Genomic DNA, 20,620 nt, shown 5'->3' on the forward strand with positions numbered 1-20,620 from the left:
GGAAAAAACAGCACAGACAGACTCAATAAGAGCAATGAGTCAGAGAAAGACCTAGAGTAGGTAGCAAACAAAACATGAGATTTCACTCAGGTGACTGTGTTGTTTTTCACATATGAATATAGAGGGGATCATATGTAAAACTGTGAGTTTGATTGCATGTTCTGTTTAGCTGGTGTAGCTGTATCTGGAATCCTAGGTGCAATTCTGGTTCCCACATTTTAAAAGGATATAGAAAAAACCGAGAAAGTCAAAAGTACACAGACAACGCAAGTGTGAAAAGGCGATGCTTAGAGAGTTCCTCTCTGCACAGTAGCTCTGAAAAGAAAGGAGAGCCTTGATAACCGCTTTGAGCAGGGAGAGAAAGAGGAGTTTTGTTAACTAATTAGAAGAAGAGCAACTTTGGCTTAATTTGTTAAAATGTATTTTATAAAGCTGTTACATTTTCTGATCCAACAATAAAAGAACAAAACAACTTTTAAAAATGGCCTCTTCCATACAACTGATTCTCTGTCAGCTGATGTGGAGCAAGCTAATCTGCAACTGTGTGTACGTCTGCATACAGACATATGCATGTCTGGGTGGGTCTCTGAGCATCTTTTGTGGGTGAAAAGCAGACCTGACATTTGCTTAAGTAAGCAGCTTTACTCAGCTGGAAAGAAGGTGAGTAAGGACCAGCTTCTATTCGTGAGAGAGACATGCTTTCGAGCTTGCACAGAGCTCTTCTTCAGCTTTTTTGTAAACTTGAAAGCTTGTCTCACTCACCAACAGAAGTTGGTCCAATAAAAGATATTACCTCACCCAGCTTATCTCTCTAATATCATGGGACCAACACGGCTACCAACACGGCTACAATAACACTGCATACAGCTGTGAAGAAAACAGTTTTAAAATCCTAAATTTTAGGAATGCTATTGATTTTTTTTAATGCTCTTTCAGTGAAATGCAGTTTGATGTCTTTAAAGAACACCAGCTGGAAACGATGCCACACCTGGAGACCTCTGTGATTTTGTTTCTTATCTTAGATCCTTTCTGTAGTAGATGGAGTGAGAAAGAGAGTGAAAAGAAAGAGTTAGGATAGTGGTTTGGGGCAGTGGTTCTCAACCAGGGGTATGCGTACGCCTGGGGGTGCACAGAGGTCTTTCAGGGGATACATCAACACATTTAGATATTTGTCTAATTTGACAAAGGCTACATAAAAAGCACTAATGAAGTCAGTACGAACTAAAATTTCATATAGACAGGACTTTTTTATACTGCTCTAAATATTGTATCAGTGTTCCTCAACCTGGCGTTGTGATTTATTTTATAATTATATGGTAAAAATGAGAAAGTAAGCAATTTTTTAAGTACTAGTGTGCTCTGACATTTGTATTTTTATATCTGATTTTGTAAGCAAGTAGTTTTTAAGTGAGGTGAAACTTGGGAATATGCAAGACAAATCAGACTCCTGAAAGGGGTACAGCAGTCTGGAAAGGTTGAGAGCTACTGGTTTAGGGGTTGGGATTGGGTGATGCTCTCTTCCCCACTGTAGAGTTTATGCTTTAAGGAAAACTACTGAGCTAAAATCACAGTGCCAAACACAGACAACATTAGAAATGTAGAATCCTTAACCATTTTGCCTACTGCATTCTGCTGCAGCTGTTCCCTCCTCCCATTGCTGCAGAATGCTACGGCATTCTTTGGAAGTGCTGACAAACTGACTGTACATGGAACTGCACCTGGGATGAATTTTGTCCCTCCTGTCAGGTGTACGTGGCAGCCAATGAATGGTTGTTGTTTCATATTCTTTCTTGTGGATTTATTTAACCAATGGGAAAGCATTGTCACAATATCTGTACAGTTAGGAGGATTAATAATTTTTATTACTCTTTGAACAACAACAACAAAAAATCCCTATAAATAAAAAACCTGTTAAACTCATCTTCAGAAACTTTCACCATCCATGGTTTCAATATAATAAATAATGAAAAAGGAAATCCTAAAGTTAGAAGAGGCCACAAGGTCTGTCATACCGTTCCTGCTCCTCTTTTCTTCACTTTCATCCTTGTTCTCTCAGTACTTCTACAACCTCCTTTTGGCCTTTTTTACGAGTGTACCTTGTAAAATGAGCAGGCATAGTAGCTGATATGCTGTTTGCAGATCTCCTGCATATATTTGAGCTCAGAATCATGCCAACACCTGTCAATCTCTCCTGACTGTTTCTTGAGGTCACTGGTATTTGGTTATTTATGGTCATTTATTGGCAGTACATTGGCTTCTGTGATAAATTTTTGTAATGCTGTTTCCAATTTTTTACTTGTAGATCATGGAACATGATTTTCGTGTTTGTATTTTTTTTGGAAGTGTAAAACATTAATCAATTTCTTTGGTACCTTACCTAATTTCACATCTGCAATAAATTCACTGTACATTTTTCCCTTTTCCATTGAGAATAAACTCAGCTTCCTCACTTTTCCATGCAATTATGTCTGCAGATCTGGCATAGTTTTATTTGCTGCGTCTCTTTGAGGGCTAATTTATTTATATAATTAAATTGCTTAAAAACATTCCCTTGCAAAGGAGCGTAAGACTGAATCTCAAATGATCTGAGCTTTCAGGGGGTAACAGTTTAAGAACAGAAAGCCCTAGGTTGCAGTTGAATTTGTTTTAATTAGTATATTTTGGCGGAGCAGATGAATTCTTATGCTAAACACGGGCACCTCTGCTCTGTCATCATGACTCTGTGACAGATGTCATAGTAGCCTCTGATTGCACAAGGTATTGAACTCACAAGGTGGCTGGAATCCCACCTGAAAGAAGAAAGTTCTCTTTTTTTTTAGAAGAAAGGGGTGTAAAAGGTGCAGTAAAACGAATCTGTTTTGTACAGGATAATCTACTGTATGTTACCCTTTTGGAAATGAACGTAAATGGACTTGTGTGAGATGTGGATAATAACCAAGAAGTGGTAGAGAATTAATTACAATTTATTTATAATTACACACCTAACTCAAGATTATTAGTGACGCTATCTGTTTTTAATTGCTTTCATTTTGTGATTTTCTTCAGACTTTTAAATATGTGATAACATTTGATTTAACCATTTTGTGAATTGCACTCAGAAACATGCTAAATCTATTTCCAAAGCGGGTAATTTTTTTGTAACTGGGAAATTATATTTTAAAACATGAAGTGCTGTGTGCAAGAAATACTTAACATTTGTTTGGTCATGTTACAAAGGCTTTAATTTGTGAAAGTGTAAAATCCATCAGAAAAGAAAGTAAACTCAAAGTTTATTTTCAGTCTGCCATCTCTCATCTCATCCATGTACAAATAGTCAAGCTTTGTGGAGGGTGGAACTTTCATTTTGAAAGGGTTTCAAGATTTAAAAGTTCGTCTTCATTTTGAATCAAGACAAACTTCCAGAACAGGCCTGGCACTACTGGGGAGGCAAAAGGCGCATTTAACACCTTCCCACCCCCCGCAAAAAACCAGAAACATCAAGGCCCCAGATTGTTGTCAGAGGGGCCAAAATCTGAACAAAGTTATCCAATGTGAAGTAGTGGACCAGCAGCAGATTGGAGAATTTTCATCCTTTATATAAAAGATAAATCACAACAAAATCCTGACAGAGTAACTAAATATTACCCTGTTTTGAAGAGTTTAAAAAAGTAACTGATAGGTCTCAAAATGTAATTGTAAACATGGAATCCTCATCGAGTCGCTGTGTTTCTAGTGTGGCTGCACAGGGTTCTTGGCCCTACGCTATTTAACATTTTTATCTATGATTTGGAAGAAAACACAAAATCATCAGTGATAAAGTTTGCAGATGACACACAAATTGAGGTAGTGATAAATAATGAAGAGCACAGGTCACTAATACAAAATAATCTGGATTCCTTGGTAAAGTGTGTGCAAGTAAACAATATGCGTTTTAATAAGGCTAAATGTAAATGTATTAGGAACAAAGAATGCAGGCCATACTTACAGGATGGGGGATTCTGTGCTGGGAAGCAGTGACTCCAAAAAAGATTTGGAGATGGTGGTAGATAATCAGCTGAACATGAGCTCCCAGTGTAACACTGTGGCCAAAAAGGCTAATGTGATCCTTGGATGCATAAACAGGAGAATTTCAAGTAGCAGTAAAGAGGTCATTTTAGCACTGTATTTGGCACTGGTGCGACTGCTGCTGGAATATTGCATCCATTTCTGGTGTCCACAATTCAAGACGAATGTTTGTAAACTGCAGAAGGTTCAGAGAAGAGCCAAGAGAGAGATTAAAGGGTTTAAAAAGCATGCCTTATTGTGAGAGTTTTTTAAGGAGCTCAGTCTATTTATCTTAACAAAGGGAAGGCTAAAGGGTGACTTTATTACAATCTATAAGTACCTACATGGGGAATAAGTGTTCGATAATGGACTCTTCGATCTAGAAGTCAAAGGTATAACGTGATCCGGTGGCTGGAAGTTGAAGCTAGACAAATTCAGATGGGAAATAAAGTGTAAGTTTTTATAAGTGAGAGTAATTAACCATTTGAACAATTTACTAAGGGTCGTGGTGGATTCTCTATCACTGGCAATTGTTAAATCAAGATTGGATATTTTTCTGAAAGATGTACTCTAGGCTTTATTTTGGGGAAACTCTATGGCCTGTTTTATACAGGAGGCCAGACAGGATTATAATGATTCCCTTCTGGCCTTGGTACCTATGAAAATCCAAGATTTTCCAGGGATCTAACTAGTCCCTGGAATCTCAAAGGTTATTTGTTATTTAAATAGCAACATCCAGGGCTCCCAAATACCCACTGCCCCCAGTAATGGGACCCTAGAACCGGCCTTGCCCCAAAATTTCAAAATTCTCCATAAAAGAGAATTCCAGAAAAAAAAAATTTGGGATTGATCAAAACATTTTGTTTCAATTTTGACCTTTTATTTAATGTAATACAAAATAAAACCAAATTTGAAATGAAAAGTTGTTTCAAAATGAAAACACTTTGTTCCAGAAAATGTCAAAATGGGAACTTTTTGTCCTGGTTTTTCTCCCAAACAAAATTTGTTGAAATTGACACATTTTCACGAAGCGCTTAGATTTTGACAAAAGTGCATTCTCTTAAAGAAAATGGCTTTAAGGAAGATTTTTCAGCCAGCTTCAGCAAATAGCTAATTCCCCATTATTCCGAGAGAGCCTGGCATCTCAATACCATTGGATAGTGTTTTTAAAATTTGGGCAAGCAACGAAAGTTATAATTTTCATCTAGGTCCTTCCAAGTGAAAGAATGTAACTCTAAACTCTATGTATTAAAAGTTTGCACACACATACTAAGAAATTCAGTGTATTTTTTCAAAGGCATTCATGTCATTTTCAGGCTGCCAATGAGAAACAATTTCATGATCTGAGGCAGTACGGAGTGACTTTTTGAGTAAATATTTTAATTTTAAGATTGATCTAGTGTTAAAGTCCCTCTTTAAAACTTCCACTGGAAGAAGTAAGCTATTTCTGTAACCAAGAACCTTATGTATAGATTATTCTCACTCGCTCTACACTTCTGTACTCCATTTATTCAACTCACCTGGAATTGGACAGGGCCATTCATTTGAGATACAATTATTATTGGAGTCATCATTTTATAGCACCCATCAATGTACTAAGTGCTTCTCAGAAGACATAAAAAGATACAGCACCTGTCCAAAAGAGCTTACAGCATAAAGCCACAACCCTTCATTGGGTTCCACTAGCACAGGTCCTGTGCCCATGCAGAGGCCTATGGGAATTAATGGGACTTGGTTTGACCACAGGGGTCAGCATTAGTGGATCGTGGTGCAGAATCCAGGCCTAAATGATAGATTTACAGGCAATTAAAGAAAAAACACACACCAGGAAGTGGAGGCTTGAGAGAAACCATATATCTTGGTTCACATTTTTGAAAGTGTAATCAGAGTCTTTTGGTGTAGGCAGTTTTGCAGACGTGTTTTTGGAGTGACTCAGATTAGGTAAGGATTGAAGCTTGACAAATAGATTTTGGAAGGGCGTTTTGAGCATAAGGGACAGCGTGTAAAATGATGCTGAGACCTTTTGTGAATGGAGATGAAATGGGTATTGGACCTGGAATAATTGGTAGTAAAATGAAGTAACTTGTAGTGTCTGACAAGAGTCCCTCTCAGTGACATGCTGTACCTCCTACGAGAATGTTCCTAACCTGGACCTGGGACAGATCTGACTCATATCCTTGTTCATACTGATTCAAAGCCCATTGTTCATTTTAGTTTTGCTATGGCTTTTCGTGAAGAAATATTCAATTGCTTTCTTCGATCTTTGTATATATAACTTAATCACGATAGGACCCTAATTATAACACAGAAATATATATTACGTTTGTGCCAAGAACCAAAACGATTAAGCAATTTCCAAGCCAATGACCCTTTAGCTTTAATTCATTTCTTTGTGCCCAGGTATCATGGCACCTATGGTCAGCTAAAATCTCCTTCTGTGTAGAACCCCTAAGGTGAAATAGTGAACATTTCATTACTGACTAGTCTCTTGTTAGAGCGCTGTGGAAAATACATTCACACCTGGTAACTACAGTTGGTAGTAAGGTGGTATTTCTATATAAATGTAAAATTTTTACAGGAGAAAAAGGAAAATAGATTTTGAACCTGGCCGGGATGTGAAGGTGCTTTTTTTTTTTTTTTTTGTAAAGAAAGGCCAGAACGTTCACAGGTATGAAGTAGGTAGTCGGTAACATGGAAAAAGAATGTACTTTTATGATGGGGGGGGCGGGAATCCCATAAAAATGGATAGGTGTGGGAAAGGGGAGTATGTTTTATTTTTTCCATAGTGCCTAGAAGCACTGCTGACCACTACAGAGCCTGGTAAGATGGTACAGTAGTTAGGGTGCTAGCCTGGGACTTGAGAGAGCTGGGTTCAGTTCTTGCCTTGCCACAGACTTCCCATCTGATCTTGGGAATGTCGGTCTATGCCTGTTCCCATCTGTAACATGGGGCAATAGTACTTCCCTACCTTACAGGAGTGTCCTGTGGATAAGTACGTTAAAGGTTTGATGCACTCACACAATGGTAACTGGGGCTGTGTAAGTATCTACAATAGCTGAACCTTGCGTTAACTGAAGTCAGGTGGACTAATCCACATTTACTTACAGTACTGGCTGGTTCAGCCAAAACTGTGACATTTAAAGTGTTCCCATTGTCTTTCCCAGAACGGAAACAGAAACCACTGCACAAGGGAGACTGGGCCCCATTTTCCTCACAGTGAAAAACAGTAGCACTGGGACTCCACCATGCACTCCCCCAGCTGGATTTATAACTGACTTAATCAGGATTAGAAAAACAGTGTCACTAAAAAAATGCATGTTTCTAACACAATTGAACATAGTCTTCATTCCTAAATAAAGTGCCACTCAGATCATTCTTCAAATCAGGAGCATTCCCGAAGCAGACTCCTGGCAGGGCTGTGCCTGGAAAGCAGTTCCATAGAGTAGGGAAAGGAAATGGGCTCCAAAGAGCTGGAGCAGTTGCTAATGTGCTAAGCGTGCTATGCTGTAGGGCAAAATCTGGGTGTCAGTAGTTGTGACTTTCCTATGAAAACCTTTGGAGTTAAGCTAACCTAATCGTGCAGTGAATGGACTCAGCTTCTGAGGTCTTCAAGTATGGATGCAGCTTGATCACCATTTTGGGAGGATAAGGCAACGGTAGGGTTGCCAACTTTATAATCACACAAAACTGAACATCCTTGCCCATCCCTTCCCCGAGGCCCTGCCCCCATCATTCCACCCCCCTGCCCGTCGCTCGTTGTCCCCCACCCTCACTCACTTTCACCGGGCTGGGGCAGGTGGTTGGTGTGCGCGGGGGGGGCTCTGTCTGGGGGTGGAGGCTCTGGGATGATGGGAGAGGTCTCTGGGCTGGGACAGGGGGTTGGGGTGTGGGGGGAGGTGAGGGCTCCGGCTGGAGGTGTGGGTTCTGGGGTGGGGCCAGGAATGAGGAGTTTGGCGTGCAGGAGGGGGCTGGGGCAGGGGGTTGGGCTGTGGGTGAGGTGAGCATGTGAATGTGAGCATGTGAAAGTGATCTGAAACTAGCCAAATCAGTGCAGCTACAGTGCTGGGTTGCACTTACATTACAGTCCTTGAAACAGAAGATATGTAACTACCGCTTAATCTCTTTAAGGGTGTATAATTCAGATTTTGAAAGAAGGTCCTTCTCTACACATATTTAGGGAGAGAGAGCACTGAATCAGGGCTTACTTTAAATTGGTTAATGACACCATCTGAACTGTAGAGCATAGTTGTTTTCTTTTAGATTTAGAGGTGAATGATCCAGGTTTCCCATCAGCATGTGGAGCACAATGATCCCATCGGCTGAAGATCACTGTATACTGAAAGTAACTTATAGTGTAAAAACTGGAAATTTTATATCTACCACTACCTCAGACACTATTTGTCTTAATTTCTTCTCAAGGATTTCCCTCTCTGTATGTTGGTGCATTTTTATGTTGATCACATAATTATAATATGTATTAATAAAAGTGTACTAGGTACCAGTTTGAAGGCTCTTTCCCTGTGCTACACCCTAAATATATAGTGTAGACATGAAGAATTGGGGAGGAGGAGGATAGTGTGCAACAAGAAGTGAAGTGAGTGGTAAAGTTCGTAAAGATGTCTTGTTGATGTCACATCTTTTGTTTTGGTTCCCTCCCTCTCATCTGTTCTGTTAATCCTTCTGTGAGGGAAAAATTAGGGTTTATAGACATCTTGGAAGAAACGTGTCTATTCGTATCTTGCATTTTTTCTTTTTGCTAATATAAATCTCTTGATGTTTATTAATTCACTCAAATCACAGTCACAAACCTACACAGTATCCCCACCATCTGGGCCAGGAACAGTTTGAATGTGACAGCTCTCTCTCTAGTTCCATAGCATAATCATTGCGTTCTCCTTTGTTGAGTAGCTGGTCCATTTTTACATTTTGACTGTGCCATTTTTTATGAGTATCACTTTTGCTTCATTAATTCTTTCTTTCTTCCTTTATCATCTGAATTCCCTCGAGCATTTCCACTTTTTAGCAGGCAAGTAGGGACAGAGATCCTTTAGTTTTTACTGGGTCGAGTGATTTATTACTGGTGGATAGAACAACCTGCAACATTTAACCAACATTCTTTGTACTTGAGGGACCAGAACTTTACATCTTATTATATAATGATGCTACGTTATTAAAAAAGTTGGCCTGGTAGATTTGTTCACACTGATAACTTCCAGAAGTTCTTTTTAAAGCAGAATAGAAATAGCATGAAGAATTACTCATACACTATGTTCTATCCTGAAAAATAGTCTGGTACCCTATCTACTTATTGATATAATTAAAACTGGATTAGTGGGATGGATTATAGAGTTTTCTAAAGTCATTAGGGAGTTTTCTGTCTCTCTTTCCACCCCACCCCCATTTAACAATATTATTAACTGCACTGTGCCAGTGACGTCTGGTTATACTTTGTCCTTAACCCTTTTTTCTAGTTCCTGGCTTGCAGAACAATGGTCTGAATACTGTTTTACTGGAGCTGGGCCCAGATAGAAAACCTTATTTTACATTCGGGTTTCTGATTTAAATCTTAAATCCTTTATAGGTTGCTAGTAGGAGACTGAAATAGAAAACCATCTTATTTTATGGAAATATAGAAATAAACAGTAAAATTTTATCTTATAATTTCAGGGTTTGTTTAGATTTCCAGGCAGATAGAAGCAAAGGTTTCCCTTGTAGGGAACTGTGTCATGGCAGAAGTTGTGAGTACTGGGGGCATGTGACAGGTGTTCACTGGTGAGGTACATGGATGTAATTTGTGTGCTTGGGGAACGGTGAGTGTGTGTGTCCAGAGCCAAATTTAGGCCAAAAGAACTTTAGGACAGACAACATGTCTTATTTCTATTCTCTAAAGGACTAAGTGAATTTATAACACTATATCAAAATGTTGTAATAGTAGGTTATATCAGTAGTGCAGGGATTTTGTTTCTCTGTGTAGTGTACTTTCCATTTCTTTCTAACCCTCCATTGTTGTGGTGGAAAGAAACAATTAGGTAATATGGCTGCATTAAATGCTCAGAGACACAAATGGTGATTATTATAGAATCACTAAAATAAAGATGGAAAAGGCCTACAAGAGCAGCTAGTCTATCCCTCAATACAATGCAAGTTTATTTTGTCCCGTCTTTAAATGACCCAAGTGCTTGGGCTTTCAACACTGCCCTTAAGACTAATAGATCCTACCCATATTAAATTTTTTAAATCATTCCACATAAACCAGATTATCATGTGCCATAACATTTTTTCTGGTTCTTTTCTGAATTCCCTGTGGTTTCCCAAGTACTAAGGTGCCCAGAACTATGTGGTAAGTGCAGCTCATGCATGCTGAATGTTATCTAGGTAGGCTCTCAGAACTTGATTCAGTGAGGTACATGAGCACACCCCTAACTCTGGGCATTAATGGTCTGTAACAGGGTGCTGGTCCTGAGACACACAGAATCATAGAAAGCTTGGACTGGAAGGGACCTCAGTAGGTGTTTGCCTACTGACCGGGGTTTGCCAAACCTGCTCTTAAAAACCTCCAGTGATGGAGATTCCACAACTTCCCTTGTGGGTACATGGCTTCTCCTCCTCCACTGTGGGGGAGTGTAATGGGGTCAGCACCCGCCTCTCACGAGCGCCCCCTCTGGTTGGGTGTGTCCATGGTCTTTCAATCAGTCCAGCCCTGGTATGGGGCTGTATCCCCAGGGCTTCCTCCCTGGAGACACTATTTTCCTGTGGCTCTCCCCAGGCCCAGTCTCCACTTGGTGTCTGCAGCCAGCCAGGAACTCCTTCCTTGCTCCCCCAGTTCCTGCTAGCAAACTGTCTTTGGCTCAGTCCTAGCAGCCAGTTCTTGCTCCCCCGGTCTGTGCCCACACTGAGCTGTCCATGGCCCTAATGCTTTTCCAGGCAGCCAGGCCTGCAGACCTTTCTTCTCCAGTTCCAACCAACAACTAACTGCTGCTCTGTTCTGCAGCTCCTTTTATATGGCCCTCCTGGCCCCTGATTGGCCATTTCAGCAGCCCCTTTATTGGTTGCTTCTTCTCTACAACTCTAGGCCGCTTGGAGGACCTCTCCATTGCTCCTTTCCTGGGATAGGTGTGGCAGAACCCTGAGACTTCCAGTAGGGTGTCTTTGGGCCTAGTCTACCACCTCACAGGGAGATTTCTCATCCCTTGTTGCTAGGGCAGCCATACTGTTTTTTTACTTCTGTGGATGGTAGGTTGGGAGCAGCAGTGGAGCGCTGCCGAAAGGAACAAACAGCCAGGTTCCTTCCTCGGAAGGACTCTTTCCTCCTCCCTGGGTGGTGCTAATGTATCTCTCTCCATCTGGATTGCTTTCTCAACTTTGGAGGTCTCTATATGCCTGTTTTCAATGAATTTGTCATGTGCATGGATGCTCCTTAGCCTAGCCACCTCCTCCTGTAGCTCTCCCACCTGCTTCCTGAGAGATTCTACCAGTAGACACCTCTCACATTGGGTGGTCTCCCCAGCATGGCTTTCTATGATAGGAAAGTGCAGGCCACAGTCTTGGCAAATCCACACCAGGACCTGGGTAGAGGCATCCATGGTCGGGTTCTCTGTCTGGACGCAGGTGCAGGAGCTGCTAGCAGTGTTGGCATGAACGCATCTCTACCAAGGCTTGACTCTTTAAGACTAAGGGGACTGTGTTTAGGGAGCACATGACAGGGAGTACATGCGACTGCAGGTTGCATGTGATATCCTACATTAAATAGAGGCAGACTATTCTTATTATAGGGGAGACCATGGGTCAGGGAGGGATCTTGGAGGGGCTATCCATAGCAGCAGGGATGGGGAAGGGGAAGGGGAAGGATGTGGGCTCTTCACTCCCAGCTGGCAGACAGCAGGAAAGTATTTCTTATTAAGCATGTTGTATCTTCCATTATTTAATAAAACCTGGCCTGAGGAAAGAGATCTGAAACCTGACCCAAGTGTTTGAATGTTATTTGGAGTGATCCAGGTGATTCATAGATTCATAGATATTAAGGTCAGAAGGGACCATTATGATCATCTAGTCCGACCTCCTGCACAACGCAGGCCACAGAATCTCACCCACCCACTCCTGCGAAAAACCTCCCACCTATGTCTGAGCTATTGAAGTCCTCAAATTGTGGTTTAAGGACTTCAAGGAGCAGAGAATCCTCCAGCAAGTGAACCGTGTGCCCCATGCTACAGAGGAAGGCGAAAAACTCCAGGGCCTCTTTCAATCTGCCCTGGAGGAAAATTCCTTCCCAACCCCAAATATGGTGATCAGCTAAACCCTGAGCATATGGGCAAGATTCACCAGCCAGATACCCAGGAAAGAATTTTCTGTAGTAACTCAGATCCCACCCCATCTAACATCCCATCACAGGCCATTGGGCCTATTTACCATGAATATTTAAAGATCAATTAATTGACAAAATCATGTTATCCCATCATACCATCTCCTCCATAAACTTATCAAGTCTAATCTTAAAGCCAAATAGGTCTTTTGCCTGCACTGCTTCCCTTGGAAGGCTATTCCAAAACTTCACTCCTCTGATGGTTAGAAACCTTCATCTAATTTCAAGTCTAAACTTCCCATTGACCAGTTTATATTCATTTGTTCTTGTGTCCACATTGGTACTGAGCTTAAATAATTCCTCTCCCTCTCCGGTATTTATCCCTCTGATATATTTATAGCGAGCAATCATATCTCCCCTCAACCTTCTTTTAGTTAGGCTAAACAAGCCAAGTTCCTTGAGTCTCCTTTCATAAGACAGGTCTTCCATTCCTCGGATCATCCTAGTAGCCCTTCTCTGTACCTGTTCCAGTTTGAATTCATCCTCTTAAACATGGGAGACCAGAACTGCACACAGTATTCCAGGTGAGGTCTCACCAGTGCCTTGTATAATGGTACTAAAACCTCCTTATCTCTACTGGAAATACCTCGCCTGACGCATCCAAGACCGCATTAGCTTTTTTCACGGCCATATCACATTGGCAGCTCATAGTCATCCTATGATCAACCAATACCCCAAGGTCCTTCTCCTCCTCTGTTACTTCTAATTGATGCATCCCCAGCTTATAACAAAAATTCTTGTTATTAATCCCTAAATGCATGACCTTGCAGTTATCACTAGTAATTATCATCCTATTACTATTACTCCAGTTTACAAGGTCATCCAAATCTTCCTGTATGATATCCCTGTCCTTCTCTAAATTGGCAATACCTCCCAGCTTTGTATCATCTGCAAACTTTATTAGCACACTCCCACTTTTTGTGCCAAGGTCAGTAATAAAAAGATTAAATAAGATTGATCCCAAAACTGATCCCTGAGGAACTCCACTGGTAACCTCCCTCCAGCCTGATAGTTCACCTTTCAGTAGGACCCGCTGTAGTCTCCCTGTTAACCAATTCCTTATCCACCTTTCAATTTTCATATTGATCCCCATCTTTTCCAATTTAACTAATAATTCCCCATGTGGCATGGTATCAAACACATTACTGAAATCTAGGTAAATTAGATCCACTGCGTTTCCTTTGTCTAAAAAATCTGTTACTTTCTCAAAGAAGGAGATCAGGTTGGTTTGGCACGATCTACCTTTTGTTTAACCATGTTGTATTTATGTCCCATTTACCATTGACCTCAATGTCCTTAACTATTTTCTCGCAGGCCTACATGGGACTACTCACACACTTGCATTTATGCAAGTGCTGAAGTTCACTGCTGAATTGGGGCTTTATGCTCTATCACTCCCTGGTGTATAAAATATTTCTGCATATGCAGCTCGGAATTGAATTGGCTTCCTTTTGGGGGGCGGGAGAGTTATATTGAAAGTTCATGTCACATCCAGGTCTCTTTTGGCATTACTGCTTTCCATTTAATTCCTTCCCATTGACTGTTTCTTATTGTTTTCCTCAGATATATTAGCTTGCATTTATCCTGGCTGTATCTTACTTTATCATCTGCCAGTATTTCTACATCTCTGTATTATTTCTTTCTTCACTGGTATTTCCAATATCTCCCAATTCAGGATCTTCTGTGAATTTCATAAACATGTTTTCTACCCTCTCATCCAGATAATTAAAAATATTAAATGAAACTGGTTTGCCCCACTGTTTATATCCCCACAACTCTATACATTGCTACTTATCATTAGCCTTTCATTACTCCCTTTCAGCCATTTTTCAATCAATTTGAGAGTGCTCATAAAACCCAACCACAGAATGTGATCTGTAAGTATGTTCTGAACATCGTTATTATATGGAGCTAAGGAAATACCATCAAAAAGTGTTATTTACCCCTTTGCGTAACAGAAGAACCAGGGATCACCCAATTAAGTTAATAGGCAGCAGGTTCAAAACAAACAGAAGGAAGTACTTCTTCACTCAATGCACAGTTAACCTGTGAAACTCCATGCCAGAAGATATTGTGAGGGCCAAAACTATAACTGGGTTAAAAAAAGAATTAGATAAATTCATGGAGGATAGGTCCATCAATGGTTATTAGCCAGGAGGGTAAGGGATGCAACACCATGCTCTGAGTATCCTTAAACCTCTGATTCCGAGAAGCTGGGAGTGGGTGACAGGGGATGAATCACTCGAAATTGCCTTGTTCTGTTCATTCCCTCTGAAGCACGTGGCACTGGCCACTGTCAGAAGAGAGGACACTGAGTGAGATGGACCACTGGTCTGACCCAGTATGGCCGTTCTTACCATTCTCGTGGCTCTTTTCTGAACCCTCTCCAGTATTCAATAGGAAGTGTAGCTGTTGCGGCCTAATGAAAGCACTGTGCCTATGAGTGTCTCTCTCTCAGGAGGGTTATTCATACTGCCTCTGCTAAGGCACTTCTGTCTTAAAGTTGTTTTTTTTTAAATTTCTGCTCTCCTTTCAATTTATTATTTATCTGTATGTTTTTCCTAAAAAGGACATACGGGCAAGGGCTACTCGTGTATGGGATTTGGCTACACTGCTTCTAAATTCTTGGGCATGATCTGCCTTGCCCATAGCATCGCAGCACACAATAATAGACTGGTACAGGGTGCAGTGCAAAGGATGTTCCATATGTCATGGGTGGTTTCTCTTCTCTCTTATCTTTTAACTCTTCTTCATTATTTGCCATTTTAGGCACAATTAATTACTTTTCTTTGAAGGACCCAGAGAGCACAAAGGTTCTGAGATGACCCTAGAAGATTCAGGTTTCTCCAAACATAGGAATACCCAGTTCCTTGCTTAAATATAAAAGTTAATTAATATTTTCTTTTGTTATTACATAGTGTTGTGGGGTTTTAAAAAAAAATACAAGGAAAAATCTTGTGCCTGAAGATGTATTGAGCTGTGGTTTGGCCATGAGCAGAGTGTGCACGCTTTTTTTTTTTATTGCTATTCTAGTAAGGCTAGTGCTTGTCTTCACATTGCCTAATTTTAAGGTAGCTACATCTTTACAACATACTGGGCAGAGAAAACCAAAGCTTAAAGCATTTCAGGCAGTACCTGTCTCAAAATGTAGAAGCGGAAAGATACAGTGTAATGTGTGCTGCTGCGGCTTTAAATTTTCCAGTCTCTGGAGCTCAAATATGCTGCGTACAGTGGTTTAGTTTTACATCTGAGTCTCTTCTTTTCTCCCACTGAGCAGGCAAAAACTGGTATGAAGCACAGAGTTTTGTTCACAGTTCCATCGGAATGTCCTGTCTATGATGAGTGACATATATCAGGAGAAATAAATTTGCGCCTTTTTGTGAAATGTATAGCAGGTGTGCGGCTGTGAGAAACTGTTGTTTAATATTAGTGGAACAATAGCTGGATGTCTCTATTAAAGTCCTGTACTCACAAATGTTACTCACACACTCTAGGGCACCCACCTTTATCCTTCCATGGGCTCAAGGTGTAACCTGGTTAATTTATGTATCCCTACCTTTTCCCAGATCCTAGAGCTCTGGGCGAAAGGCACCTACCCATACCCCATTCGTAGGGCACAGGGTGTAAATGGGGATGGGGTCTTTTAGCAATGAAAGAGCCTTACACAGTGGTATCCTTAACCTCTATTTATTAACAATGACCAAAACAGAATGCACATGCTAAGCATACAGTGCTCACGACTCCCAATAAGGCAGATGAAATTTTCGTGGTGGTCAGTCAGAATCAGGTCGTCCAGGGATTCCAGTTTCTGCATTATATAATTGGCAGGGTGTTGAGGTCTGACAGCTCTGATCTTGGGCTGTGTCCTGAAGTTGGTTCCAAAGAACTTCCTTTTGGATTCCAGTTTATATAGTGAAACTTGAGTTCTGCTTAGCTGTACCTTAGCCAATCATTTTACTAAAGTATTACAAAATAGTTCTTTGACTAATCCTAACATATTGCAAAACCATACCCCACTGCCTTTGTTGATTTAAACCTTTCAAAATTAGTTATGCAGCAGATAAAAACAATTAAAGAACCAGACAGAAACTATTTAGATAAACAATAGAGAAGTAGGGACCATAAAGGCAAAACAATAAAGAAATATAGATTTCACAATCAGAACTGTTGATAGGTGATTTCCTGCCAGACAGAATGCTGTCTAACAAAGTTTTCTTTAAACATCTTAAGATCTGTTTCTTTAACTGGTGATGGTGGGTGTTATTAGGACAGGAGGGCCTTCTTAACAGCCTGATGTTACGTTCTTCTGATATAATTTAGAGGGAATGTGAGGATGTGAAGTTCTGTTTCTTGGCTTATGGCTACTGCTGTCCTAATGTAGCTGCAGAAAAAGGTCTCAGACCTTACACAAAGATGGAAATTTTATTTTACAAGAAAATAATTCTTAAGTAGAAATACTTTAAAATTTCAGGGCCAGATGATAATAGGATTAGTCTTTACTTACATGGTAACTATACTGAGCATACTCAGTAAATACCTTTAACTACATAGTAATTACAGGTATTGCTAGATTAGTTGGTAGTCACTATTAGTAGATCCAAAATTAATTATGTCATTTAAATTGACAAAAAAAAGTCACATTTGTTTTCACTAATTGTTGAGTATACATTTTGTGATGTCTTTGGCAAAACTTCATGGTTTACCTACACCTTTCTGGTTGCATGTCATTATTTTTAGCTCTAGTTTTTTTGTTTAAAAAGAGTGTTGCAGTAATCATGGTAATACACACACCTTTGCTACCCACATGAGTTTGTAAAGACTGTCAGTAAACAGCAAACAGGGAATTTTTAAAGGATAACCTGAAATAGTTCAATTTTACTAATTAATCATTAAATCTATACTTAAAAGCGATCTTTATCTGACTTTGTGTTTAGACATGTCAGAAAGGAGTGTCTTTGGGTAACAGGGAATCCCAGGGTGGAAGTTCAGGAGAGTACACAATAGCCATTTCTGGTTTTGAAAGAGCATCAACAGTGAGTCTGAAGGAACATCTGCACTGCAATACAAAACCTGTGGCTCCGAGTCTCAGAGCCTGAGCCTGTTGACTCAGGCTCATGGGGCTTGGGCTGCGGAACTAAAAGTAGCAGTGTCCATGTTTGGGATCAGGCTGGAGCCTGGACCCCAGCCTAGGCCCGAACATCTACACTGCCATTTTTAGCCGTCCAGCCGTGTCCCGGGTCTTTTAGTGCAGTGTAGATACACCCTGAAAGGCAGATAGTGGGGTTAGCCTGACCTGTATGTACTAACACGTGGAGAGCAACATCACATTATCCAGTTAGTCTCCCCTCAAGCACTCTGTCACCAGACAGAATGATGTAAAGAGGTTCCTGAAATGGAGTGAAAGTTTTCTAAATCTGTAAAAATAATTAACTATTCAGTTCATCAATAAGACACCGCACTTCATGTGCGATCCAAAGCCCAACAGAATAGAAAGGTGCTATTGGTTCTCCTAGATGGACTGTCGTATACTTCCAGCTCTGCTAGACGATTATATTTAGTGTGCTTTAAAAAAAAGCAATTGAGTACTTCCTGGGAGCAGTTTAAAACTGAATTCTATTGAACCTGCATCTCCTCCACATGCAAGGAAGAGATTTATAACAAAATTATAACGAGGAGGTTCCCCCCATCTTTCATTGTTCAGTGACAGAATAGCTTCTGAATGTGACAGTCCTTCTCCCAGATAATGTTCAGACTAACATAATGTTCAGCAGAATAACTCTACACTATTGAAGTTATTACACTATGTAACAACAGCAGCAGGTTTGATGTAATAATCACATAAGATACATGATCCATTTGGAGAGAGTATTTCTCTTCTAGCGGATTAATATTGAGACATGAACATGAGGAAATTTTGGTGTGGATGGATCACCTGGTGCCCACTGCTAACACTAACGCAGAATGCTCTGGTGTGTATATGGAAAAACTCCTGTTTTTGAACAAAACGGTTAAAATGACAAATGTGAGCAGAGTAGATACCAGCAGGAAAAATGTAAGTCACAACAACTACCTGTTCTCTGACTGTTAAAAGAAATCGAGCATACCAATTGTCCTGCTGGCTTGACAATACTGTGGACTGATTCTCCATACTGGCCAAACTCAGCCTGGTGCAAGGAACAGGGATGTGTGTGAGGGTAGAAGAAGGTAGTTTTATGCCCCCTGTATGCGTCCTCTCTTCTGCAGCTGGCTGGAGGCTGTTTCAAATCACAGATTAGAAAAGCTCCAGATCCGCTCTGACTTGCTCCTGCTTGTCAAGAGGCTGTTATGGCAACCAGAAATATTAGTATGGCTCAGGCCACGCTCCTTCATGGAGGTAGAAGGGGGAGGCGGGGAACAGTGGTGGGAGAAGGTTGGGAATAGTGGTACTACATCACCTTGGGACTTGAGGCTGGGGGATGGTTGTGCTGTTTTACAGCCCCTTTGAGTTGGTGGAGTGGCACAAAGGGGCTGCCAGAGAAGAAAGATTCGTGGCCTATGTTTTCCTGGGATGAGAGAGACGTGCTTTGTAAAGTGACCAGAGGGCGTGTTCTTCAAGCTGACAGAACTTTAGGTGTCATGGAGGGTCTTAGGCTTCTGATAGAGAACTGCTCCACCCATCAAAGTTCCTTCTTGTTCCATCCATGTAGCATTCATTGGGGGTGGTCTGGAAGAATGTCTGCCCTTCTCCCTACTGAGGGGAGGCACCTCAGTGTGGGCTGCCTGAAGATGGGCTAGAGCTATGGCCACTACAAAGCGATGGGGGAAGGGCACATAAAGGACTCTACCTAGACCAGCTGTCAATTCATGGTTAAAAAATGTGACACACTTCTGTTTAACTGTCTAAGGATTCCAGACTCAATAACAGAAAGGGATAGAAGGCTGTACAAAGAAAAACTGCCCAGGTTTAGAGATAAATGTCCTTAAGTGCTAATGAGCTAGAAAGAGAAGTGATATGCCTACTACTGAGGAGAGACTGAAGAATTACACATTCCCAGGGAGACCCTCTAGAATGAGACTGAGCCCGAGAGGCTGCAGTCTGCTCAGGATAGTGAAAGAAAAGGTCTTTCAAATATCAAGAAACGTATTTTATAACCAGAAAAGTCCATGATGAATGGGGTAATAATATTCCACCCTGTCTATAAAGATAAGTGGTATGGACATTATTGCTTATTTGGACACTGGAGCAACTGTATCACTCATTTCTGAGAGCTTGTCAAAAAAAATTGAAGGGTTTAAATATATGACCTTTTACAGGAATTACTTCAACAATAGCTTATTCTACTGAGTCAACTACAGTTGGTGTTATAACAAAGAATTTCACGTTGAGAAATGCAAATGAGTTCCTAATTGTGAGATTTAATCCAGTGTGTGCTGGGAAATAATCTTCTAAGAGTTTGGTGCCTGCTAAAACGTTGTGGGTTCCTGCTAAAATCAAACACACAGTTCCAAAGTTTAAAATATCAGGAGGGGAAAAAAGAGAAATAAAATAGAGGGGTGGGGGGAATCGAGATTAAATGGTCTTTTTTAATGCAGATGCTGCTGGTAATGAAAGAAAAGGCTTTTCACTTTGCAGGCATCAGACAGCGAAATCTTTTAGGTCTATTGGGTCCAGATTTTTAGTGAGCTTTCATTAACGTGCCTTGAAAAATTATGGGAGTACTCATTTGCATGCACAAAATTCAACATCTGTGGATACAAATCAGGTAATTGCTTATCCAAATACCATTGTTTGTGAGTACGGTTATACAGTGTGTGCACACAAACAGGTGCCTGCAAATAGGCATTTTAATTGAAGCCCAGGGAAACTGTAGCCTATATTCTGCCATCTTCCAGCTAAAGACTGAAAAGGAAAAAGACTCTTACAGAGAAGGGATAATATAAAAACTAGCAAGTTCTATGTATTTATCCAGATATGTATGAGAGACACACAAAATCCTATATTGCACGAAATAAGGATGCTTTTTTCTTTTGACGATACAATGTGAAAGAACCAAGGAAATATCTCTGGTGGGTGATGATTGCCTTGTGCACCTTCAGCTGCTGAAGGAGATGTTTAAGATTTGCGGAACAAATTGTTTATTAAAACAAGTGGTTTGGTCCCTCATTTGTTGTCTGTGGGTTTTGCCAGCTGTATAATATCTAAATCCTTGGGTAAACTCCAGCTTTAGATGAACTGGTAGAATTAAATGATGTCACCTG

This window comes from Eretmochelys imbricata, chromosome 12 (genome assembly GCF_965152235.1).
Source record: "Eretmochelys imbricata isolate rEreImb1 chromosome 12, rEreImb1.hap1, whole genome shotgun sequence".
NCBI lineage: Eukaryota > Metazoa > Chordata > Testudines > Cheloniidae > Eretmochelys > Eretmochelys imbricata.